Genomic DNA, 10,823 nt, shown 5'->3' with positions numbered 1-10,823 from the left:
TCCATGGAGACCAGGTGGTCCACCAGAAGGGGCTGTAGCTGGTACAGTCCATGGAGACCAGGTGGTCCACCAGAAGGAGCTGTAGCTGGTACAGTCCATGGAGACCAGGTGGTCCACCAGAAGGGGCTGTAGCTGGTACAGTCCATGGAGACCAGGTGGTCCACCAGAAGGGGCTGTAGCTGGTACAGTCCATGGAGACCAGGTGGTCCACCAGAAGGGGCTGTAGCTGGTACAGTCCATGGAGACCAGGTGGTCCACTCACCAGAAGGGGCTGTAGCTGGTACAGTCCATGGAGACCAGGTGGTCCACTCACCAGAAGGGGCTGTAGCTGGTACAGTCCATGGAGACCAGGTGGTCCACTCACCAGAAGGGGCTGTAGCTGGTACAGTCCATGGAGACCAGGTGGTCCACCAGAAGGGGCTGTAGCTGGTACAGTCCATGGAGACCAGGTGGTCCACCAGAAGGAGCTGTAGCTGGTACAGTCCATGGAGACCAGGTGGTCCACCAGAAGGAGCTGTAGCTGGTACAGTCCATGGAGACCAGGTGGTCCACCAGAAGGAGCTGTAGCTGGTACAGTCCATGGAGACCAGGTGGTCCACCAGAAGGAGCTGTAGCTGGTACAGTCCATGGAGACCAGGTGGTCCACTCCCCAGAAGGGGCTGTAGCTGGTACAGTCCATGGAGACCAGGTGGTCCACTCACCAGAAGGGGCTGTAGCTGGTACAGTCCATGGAGACCAGGTGGTCCACTCACCAGAAGGAGCTGTAGCTGGTACAGTCCATGGAGACCAGGTGGTCCACCAGAAGGGGCTGTAGCTGGTACAGTCCATGGAGACCAGGTGGTCCACTCACCAGAAGGGGCTGTAGCTGGTACAGTCCATGGAGACCAGGTGGTCCACTCACCAGAAGGGGCTGTAGCTGGTACAGTCCATGGAGACCAGGTGGTCCACTCACCAGAAGGGGCTGTAGCTGGTACAGTCCATGGAGACCAGGTGGTCCACCAGAAGGGGCTGTAGCTGGTACAGTCCATGGAGACCAGGTGGTCCACTCACCAGAAGGGGCTGTAGCTGGTACAGTCCATGGAGACCAGGTGGTCCACCAGAAGGGGCTGTAGCTGGTACAGTCCATGGAGACCAGGTGGTCCACTCACCAGAAGGGGCTGTAGCTGGTACAGTCCATGGAGACCAGGTGGTCCACCAGAAGGGGCTGTAGCTGGTACAGTCCATGGAGACCAGGTGGTCCACCAGAAGGGGCTGTAGCTGGTACAGTCCATGGAGACCAGGTGGTCCGCTCACCAGAAGGAGATGTAGCTGGTACAGTCCATGGAGACCAGGTGGTCCACCAGAAGGAGCTGTAGCTGGTACAGTCCATGGAGACCAGGTGGTCCACCAGAAGGAGATGTAGCTGGTACAGTCCATGGAGACCAGGTGGTCCACTCACCAGAAGGGGCTGTAGCTGGTACAGTCCATGGAGACCAGGTGGTCCACTCACCAGAAGGAGCTGTAGCTGGTACAGTCCATGGAGACCAGGTGGTCCACTCACCAGAAGGAGATGTAGCTGGTACAGTCCATGGAGACCAGGTGGTCCACTCACCAGAAGGGGCTGTAGCTGGTACAGTACATAGAGACCAGGTGGTCCACTCACCAGAAGGAGATGTAGCTGGTACAGTCCATGGAGACCAGGTGCTGATCATTCTTCTCTTCCTCCTCCCAGCTGTTCTGACCGCCACCTCCAGTCACCTGGCTCTGGCTGTCCTCGTAGTGCTTCTTAGCATGACCATTCACATACCTGGAGAGAAACAAAGATTGACTGCATTAAACACAACACATCACTACTCTCTGAGCGTTTTACATAGGTCAAGGCATTATCACTTCGCAATAGTCACGTGGCCATCCATATGCATCTAAAATCTGGAATGAGTCCTGTTAAACAAAGATGACCGACTATCTGCTGCATGTAACTTCAATGATTATGTCAATACTAACCTTCCACAATGCACATTGAGACAGGTGAGACATACCCAGGGACTTTTGTTTGACCTGCAAACTATACAGAGGAAGAGACATTAGATGCTATGTAACTTCAGTTTAGGACATTCTTAGCTCTCAAACCCTACGTCACCGTATGTAGGGTTTACAGAGGTTACAGTCGGCCACATTTGGCTCAGTCTGAACCAGTAGTATACCCACTTATGTTTCAGTGGGCATTGTGTATACTCACAATGCAAACCAAAGTAGTGTAGTGTTGGTATTCACAGGTTTTCGGAGTATCCTAGATAGCTAACTAGCACAGGTGGACACCTATATTTTCTGACATTCTTAGGAAATAAGCGATGTAACATGGAGATATGGCCGTGTGGAAACACTAACAAGGTGTGTGGTAATTAACATGTTTTTTTTATGTATTTCTTGCTGATGTGAAAGATACGTTTTTGTAAACAAGGAACGTGCAGTAACCGATCTTTAGACTGGCGTCGGGGCTCTTAACACTCTCCGGTTCAGAAGATACTATCGTCAGACTGGCGTCGGGGCTCTTAACACTCTCCGGTTCAGAAGATACTATCGTCAGACTGGCGTCGGGGCTCTTAACACTCTCCGGTTCAGAAGATACTATCGTCAGACTGGCGTCGGGGCTCTTAACACTCTCCGGTTCAGAAGATACTATCGTCAGACTGGCGTCGGGGCTCTTAACACTCTCCGGTTCAGAAGATACTATCGTCAGACTGGCGTCGGGGCTCTTAACACTCTCCGGTTCAGAAGATACTATCGTCAGACTGGCGTCGGGGCTCTTAACACTCTCCGGTTCAGAAGATACTATCGTCAGTAGGCGCCAAAACAGTTAGCGTCAATGAATGGAGTAACACATTCCCACGCCATGAAAGTAGATAGCTAGTAGTTGGTTTCATCATAGATGCATCGGCATCTTCATCAATGAAGGTGCAAAATGTGTAAACAAGGTGTGTGTGTGTGGGGGGGGGGGCAAGAAACTTCGCAAATCAATTAACAGCCACGGAAACAGTAGAAAACCCCAAGTCTGGTCAAGACAAGTAGCTATCAGGTGGCTAGCTGTATGTACGGCTAGTTAGCTAACTAACAGCCACATTAGTTAGCTATCAGAATGAAATGTCGACTAACTCACCGCTGCAACACCAGGAGGATGGCGAACCTTCGTGGAAGCTAGAGGAATCAATGGCAACGCAAACACTGGAGTTCAAATGAGGGCACTCCATCAAACTGGACTGGTAGCTAGCTACTACGCTAACGTCTCCAAGTTTTAGCAGTGTTGTTGCGCTAACTACGTAGCAGATTTGGCAAAAAGCTAGCTAAGTTCACTGGCTAATTAGCTGTTGTGTCGTGATTCAGTTGTTGCTTAGTTAACTAGCTAACACACCACACCATATTATAGATATGAATGTATCTTAATCAAATTAGGGCGCTACGTTCAAACTGAAACCTATCACTTCTACGTCCAGAAAGTGTAAACGGTTCAAACGCTGACTCCAATTCGGAGGAAATGACGTAGCTAGCGAAAACAAGTTGAGTTGTTGGTTAGCTAGCTAGCTAGCGTTGACAGGGAGTTGTTGGTTAGCTAGCTAGCTAGCGTTGACAGGGAGTTGTTGGTTAGCTAGCTAGCTAGCGTTGACAGGGAGTTGTTGGTTAGCTAGCTAGCTAGCGTTGACAGGGAGTTGTTGGTTAGCTAGCTAGCTAGCGTTGACAGGGAGTTGTTGGTTAGCTAGCTAGCTAGCGTTGACAGGGAGTTGTTGGTTAGCTAGCTAGCTAGCGTTGACATGGAGTTGTTGGTTAGCTAGCTAGCTAGCGTTGACAGGGAGTTGTTGGTTAGCTAGCTAGCTAGCGTTGACAGGGAGTTGTTGGTTAGCTAGCTAGCTAGCGTTGACAGGGAGTTGTTGGTTAGCTAGCTAGCTAGCGTTGACATGAAATGAGTCAAAACACCTCAAAGCTAACATAAAGGCACAGGGTTCTTCTATCTGATAGAGCAACGTTGTTAGTTTCCCTACAAGCCTTTCGTTCTAATATTTTTTCGTTCCCACGGGGAAAATGTAAATAATATATCATATTCTTGACCTTCAACAGATGCACAGCCTTTGGCAGGAAAACAACTCAGTTGGGAGAGTAAAAGTGTTCAGTTTCAAGTTGTGTGCACAAAGATGTATGAATGCCACCAGGGGAAATACATTAACAAGAAGGCAGTACATTCAAAGACAGAGCACTGTAATTTATACCATACACTTTTACAACATTAATTTAATTTTAATAATATTGAAGTACTAACAATGGAATGTTCCTCAATAAAATGTAAGAAGATGGGAACTTTAAACGGGTGACCCAACACTGTGGTCACTAAAGATCCCATGGGGGTGCTTGTATTTGTCCTGTTTTCACTGCACATGTATGTCAACGTGTATTCCTATTATGTAATACTGTGTATGAAAGTACCATGTATGTAAAGTGTATGAATAATGTATATGTAACAACATGGTTAGGCAGAGATTTGTCCATTCAAGGAAGAGTTTTTCTGACTAAGGCAGAAGGCTTACAGTGGCTTGCGAAAGTATTCACCCACATTGGCATTTTTTCCTATTTTGTTGCCTTACAACCTGGAATTAAAATGGATTTTTGGGGGGTTTGTATCATTTGATTTACACAACATATCTACCACTTTGAAGATGCAAAATATTTTGTATTGTGAAACAAAAAAGAAATAAGACAAAGAAACTGAAAACTTGAGCGTGCATAACTATTCACCCCCCCAAAGTCAATACTTTGTAGAGCCACCTTTTGCAGCAATTACAGCTGCAAGTCTCTTGGGGTATAAGCTTGGCACATCTAGCCACTGGGATTTTTGCCCATTCTTCAAGCCAAAACTGCTCCAGCTCCTTCAAGTTGGATGGGTTCTGCTGGTGTACCGCAATCTTTAAGTCATACCACAGATTCTCAATTGGATTGAAGTCTGGGCTTTGACTAGGCCATTCCAAGACATTTAAATGTTTCCCCTTAAACCAGTCGAGTGTTGCTTTAGCAGTATGCTTAGGGTCATTGTCCTGCTGGAAGGTGAACCTCCGTCCCAGTCTCAAATCTCTGGAAGACTGAAACAGGTTTCCCTCAAGAATTTCCCTGTATTTAGACCCATCCATCATTCCTTCAATTCTGACCAGTTTCCCAGTCCCTGCCAATGAAAAACATCCCCACAGCATGATGCTGCCACCACCATGCTTCACTGTGGGGATGGTGTTCTCGGGGTAATGAGAGGTGTTGGGTTTGCACCAGACATAGCGTTTTCCTTGATGGCCAAAAAGCTCAATTGTAGTCTCATCTGACCAGAGTACATTCTTCCATATGTTTGGGGAGTCTCCCACATGCCTTTTGGCGAACACCAAATGTGTTTGCTTATTTTTTTCTTTAAGCAATGGCTTTTTTCTGGCCACTCTTCTGTAAAGCCCAGCTCTGTGGAGTGTACGGCTTAAAGTGGTCCTATGGACAGATACTCCAATCTCCACTGTGGAGCTTTGCAGCTCCTTCAGGGTTATATCTTTGGTCTCTTTGTTGCCTCTCTGATTAATGCCCTCCTTGCCTGGTCCGTGAGTTTTGGTGGGCGACCCTCTCTTGGCAGGTTTGTTGTGGTGCCATATTCTTTCCATTTTTTTATAATGGATTTAATGGTGCTCCGTGGGATGTTCAAGGTTTCAGATTTTTTTTTATAACCCAACCCTGATCTGTACTTCTCCACAACTTTGTCCCTGACCTGTTTGGAGAGCTCCTTGTTCTTCATGGTGCCGCTTGCTTGGTGGTGCCCCTTGCTTAGTGGTGTTGCAGACTCTGGGGCCTTTCAGAACAGGTGTATATATACTGAGATCATGTGACACTTAGATTGCACACAGGTGGACTTTATTTAACTAATTATGTGACTTCTGAAGGTAATTGGTTGCACCAGATCTTATTTAGGGGCTTCATAGCAAAGGGGGTGAATACACCAGTTTTCCGTTATTTATTTTTTGGAATTTTTTGAAACAAGTTATTTTTTTCATTTCACTTCACCAATTAATTACTATTTTGTGTATGTCCATTACATGAAATCCAAATAAAAATCCATTTAAATTACAGGTGGTAATGCACCAAAATAGGAAAAACACCAAGGGGGATGAATTATTAATACTTTTGCAAGGCACTGTATCTGTGACCAACAGATGCATGTCTGTATTCCCAGTCATGTGAAATCCATAGATTAGGGCCTAATGAATTTATTTCAATTGACTAATTTCCTCATTTGAACTGTAACTCAGTAAAATCGTTGAAATTGTTGCATGTTGCATTTATATTTTTGTTCAGTAAATATTAGAAATGTTGAAGAGAAATGTAAATTTGGTCAATCTGGGACAGATTATGTGATTATGTTCTGGGTAGATCTTCGGCTCGACTTGGGTTTAGTAGGGACATCCATTTGCAAACTGATGCTCTTTATGTTTTTGATAGTCCAAGATTCTCCACTACGAAAAGAATGTGATACATTTTATTATAATTCTTGCTAAATATGACATCTATAAAAAATAATAATTTTAAGAAAACACCATCCTATTCAATATTTTTGATGGTAGATTTAAATGCCACATTGAATACTATGCTCTGTAACAATAAGAAGGTATTGAAATCAATTGATACTCTTAAGCGTTTCACGTATTTTGTTTTTGTGTATCTGTTTGTTTGTGATGTTTTGTGTTACAATTTTTAAGAAGCATGTATAGATTTTTGTAACACATTTGAATTTGTATCTTTCAAAATGTATGGAATTTCACAACAACAACAAAATCACAGCACAGATTGACTTGCTGCTTTTATTTACTTCCTGCTTTTACTTCCTGCTTTTACTTCCTGCTTTGCTCCTATGGGTATACTAAAAATGGCTGCCAGTCCATAATGGCATAATTTACTTGAATGGGGACGACCGTTCTATTCATTCTATTTCTGTGGGTAAAACCTGGTGGAGGATGATATCGTCTCAGTCCCATAATATGTATTTTTTTAACAGGCGTATTGGTTTATTCTCATATCTACAAACATGTTACATACAGTAGTAGGAACAAAACCAATCACAATGTTGATACAGACCAAACATAAACAGCACATAAAATAAAACGTTCCACATTAAGAACTGTCAGAATATCAGAAGAATCCTGTTGCACACGTAGGAGTTCAATAAAGCACACAATGCCTGTAATGTAGTTAATAAAGAATAGTGCTTATTCTTTGAAATCCGTGGAGATGATGTGAGTAGTTACCAAGTCTACCAGAAATAAACACAGAAGTCATATTGTAAAAGAGGAGAGTGCAGAAAGCCTTGCTGTAAGATGAGTGAGAGTCATTTGAAACGTCACCATAATGAAAACAGCCTGGCCTGCATTAGTGAAGGAGAAGGCAGAATCCAGAAAATTGATTTGTGAATAATCTGATAACAAAAAATGATGGATACATTACAGTACATTACATTGTAGGTTCGTTAGATGTATATCTACGTTCTTCTGTTATATCATCCTGAGAGGGGTCATTCAGGTGAGGGCCCTGCCTGGTGTTTCCCCTAGAAATAGAATGACGGTTACACTCAAAATGGAAAGTTGACTTGAATGGGATCATGCATTCTAGTCAGTCTAATTTCTATTGTGTTTGCATTCCTTGCTGTGGTCTCTTCTCTATGCCATCTCTATTGGTTGTTCTTGCAGTGGCGTCTCCGTCTTGCCTTCTTTCACTTTCTTTGGTGCACTTTTGTGATTCTTCCTGAAATTTGATATAAAAGGGCAGTTAGTTATTTGTAGCATAATTAAGCCAAATTAACAATAAATCAATCTGTTATATCCTTTTCTTCTTTTTTAATTAAAGAGAATAATGAACAGCGTACTGTATCACCAGAGAATAATGAACAGCGTACTGTATCACCAGAGAATAATGAACAGTGTACTGTCTCACCAGAGAATAATGTACTGCGTACTGTATCACCAGAGAATAATGAACAGCGTACTGTATCACCAGAGAATAATGAACAGTGTACTGTATCACCAGAGAATAATGAACAGTGTACTGTCTCACCAGAGAATAATGTACTGCGTGCTGTATCACCAGAGAATAATGTACTGCGTACTGTATCACCAGAGAATAATGAACAGCGTACTGTATCACCAGAGAATAATGTACTGCGTACTGTATCACCAGAGAATAATGTACTGCGTACTGTATCACTAGAGAATAATGTACTGCGTATTGTATCACCAGAGAATAATGTACTGCATACTGTACTGCATCACTTACTTGCTCTGCATCACCAGGAAAACAACGACTCCAATAATTATTGCTCCCGTGATCCCAAACACCACTCCCAGAATCAGGGCTGCAGGAAACAGAATAACATTTGAGTGTTTTGTTAACCATAACATAAGTGAATTAATTAATAATAGACTGTTGAATTGGCCTACAGTCGTGGTCAAAGGTTTGGAGAATGACACAAATACTAATTTTCACAAAGTCTGTTGCCTCAGTTTTGATGATGGCAATTTGCATATACTCCAGAATGTCACGAAGAGTGATCAGATGAATTGCAATTAATTGCAAAATCCCTCTTTGCCATGAAAATTTACTTAATCCCAAAAAAACATTTCCACTGCATTTCAGCCCTGCCACAAAAGGACCAGCTGCCATCATGTCAGTGATTTTCTCGTTAACACAGGTGAGAGTGTTGACGAGGACAAGGCTGGAGATCACTCTGTCGTGCTGATTGAGTTAGAATAACAGACTGGAAGCTTTAAAAGGAGGGTGGTGCTTGAAATCATTGTTCTTCCTCTGTTAACCATGGTTACCTGCAAGGAAACACGTGCCGTCATCATTGCTTTGCACAAAAAGGGCTTCACAGGCAAGGATATTGCTGCTAGTAAGATTGCACCTAAATCAACCATTTATCGGATCATCAAGAACTTCAAGGAGAGAGGTTCAATTGTTGTGAAGAAGGTGTCAGGGCGCCCAAGAAAGTCCAGCAAGCGCCAGGACCGTCTCCTAAAGTTGATTCAGCTGCGGGATCGGGGCACCGCCAGCGCAGAGCTTGCTCAGGAATGGCAGCAGGCAGGTGTGAGTGCATCTGCAAGCACAGTGAGGCGAAGACTTTTGGAGGATGGCCTGGCGTCAAGAAGGGCAGCAAAGAAGCCACTTCTCTCCAGGAAAAACATTAGGGACAGACTGATATTCTGCAAAAGGTACAGGGATTGGACTGCTGAGGACTGGGGTAAAGCCATTTTCTCTGATGAATCCCCTTTCCGATTATTTGGGGCATCCTGAAAACACCTTGTCCGGAGAAGACAAGGTGAGCGCTACCATCAGTCCTGTGTAATGCCAACAGTAAAGCATCCTGAGACCATTCATGTGTGGGGTTGCTTCTCAGCCAAGGGAGTGGGCTCACTCACAATTTTGCCTAAGAACACAGCCATGAATAAAGAATGGTACCAACACATCCTCAGAGAGCAACTTCTCACAACCATCCAAGAACAGTTTGGTGACGACCAATGCCTTTTCCAGCATGATGGAGCACCTTGCCATAAGGCAAAAGTGATAACTAAGTGGCTCGGGGAACAAAACATCGATATGGGTTTGGCGGATGCCAGGAGAACGCTACCTGCCGCCGAATGCATAGTGCCAACTGTAAAGTTTGGTGGAGGAGGAATAATGGTCTGGGGCTGTTTGTCATGTTTCAGGCTAGACACCTTAGTTCCAGTGAAGGGAAATCTTAATGCTAGACGATTCTGTGTTTCCAACTTTTTGGCAACAGTTTGGGAAGGCCCTTTCCTGTTTCAGCATGACAATGCCCCCGTGCACAAAGCGAAGTCCATACAGAAATGGTTTGTTGAGATCGGTGTGGAAGAACTTGACTGGCCTGAGGAGAGCCCTGACTTTAACTCCAATCGAACATCTTTGGGATGAATTGGAACACCAACTGCCAGCCAGGCCTAATCGCCCAACATCAGTGCCCGACCTCACTAATGCTCTTGGGACCAACTCCATATTAAGGCCCAGGATGTTGGAATGAGATGTTTGACGAGCAGGTGTCCACATCCTATTGGTCATGTGGTGTATAACTACCCAATCAGATCCCTTGGTGTAGAATACATATGAGACCTATCTCTCTACTCACCAATAGGAGTATATAGACCTATCTCTCTACTCACCAATAGGAGTATATATACCTATTTCTCTACTCACCAATAGGAGTATATAGACCTATCTCTCTACTCACCAATAGGAGTATATAGACCTATCTCTCTACTCACCAATAGGAGTATATAGACCTATCTCTCTGCTCACCAATAGGAGTATATAGACCTATCTCTCTACTCACCAATAGGAGTATATAGACCTATCTCTACTCACCAATAGGAGTATATAGACCTATCTCTCTACTCACCAATAGGAGTATATAGACCTATCTCTCTACTCACCAATAGGAGTATATAGACCTATCTCTCTACTCACCAATAGGAGTATATAGACCTATCTCTCTACTCACCAATAGGAGTATATAGACCTATCTCTCTACTCACCAATAGGAGTATCGGGCTCATCCTCCTCCTCCTCAGTACCATCATCTGATGACAAAACATCCGATTATTATCAAGATTATAAGATTATTATATCAGATTATTCGAAATATAGTATCAGTTTTATGCTATGTTATGTGTTATGTCATGTTATGCCATCTTCTGTCATGTTATGTAATGTTATGTCATCATTTTACGTCACCATGAATCCCAGCACAGGTGGCGTTGCAGGCCTGATGGTCG

General features: G+C 44.1%; 1 long non-coding RNA gene across 1 annotated transcript; it reads right to left on the bottom strand.

Moving 5' to 3' along the window:
- Positions 1-1,648: 1,648 nt before the first annotated feature.
- On the bottom strand, positions 1,649-3,480 carry LOC311116899. Its single transcript, XR_014611524.1, has 3 exons — positions 3,137-3,480; positions 1,984-2,044; positions 1,649-1,786 (listed from the first exon to the last, which is right to left on the bottom strand). It is a non-coding gene; the product is annotated as an uncharacterized lncRNA (long non-coding RNA).
- Between the last annotated feature and the right edge of the window lie 7,343 nt (positions 3,481-10,823).

Source organism: Coregonus lavaretus (genome assembly GCF_964263955.1).
Source record: "Coregonus lavaretus genome assembly, contig: HAP1_SCAFFOLD_9880, whole genome shotgun sequence".
NCBI classification, from domain to species: domain Eukaryota; kingdom Metazoa; phylum Chordata; class Actinopteri; order Salmoniformes; family Salmonidae; genus Coregonus; species Coregonus lavaretus.
Note: the sequence above shows the minus strand (reverse complement) of the source record. Positions and strands in the feature narration are given on the sequence as shown.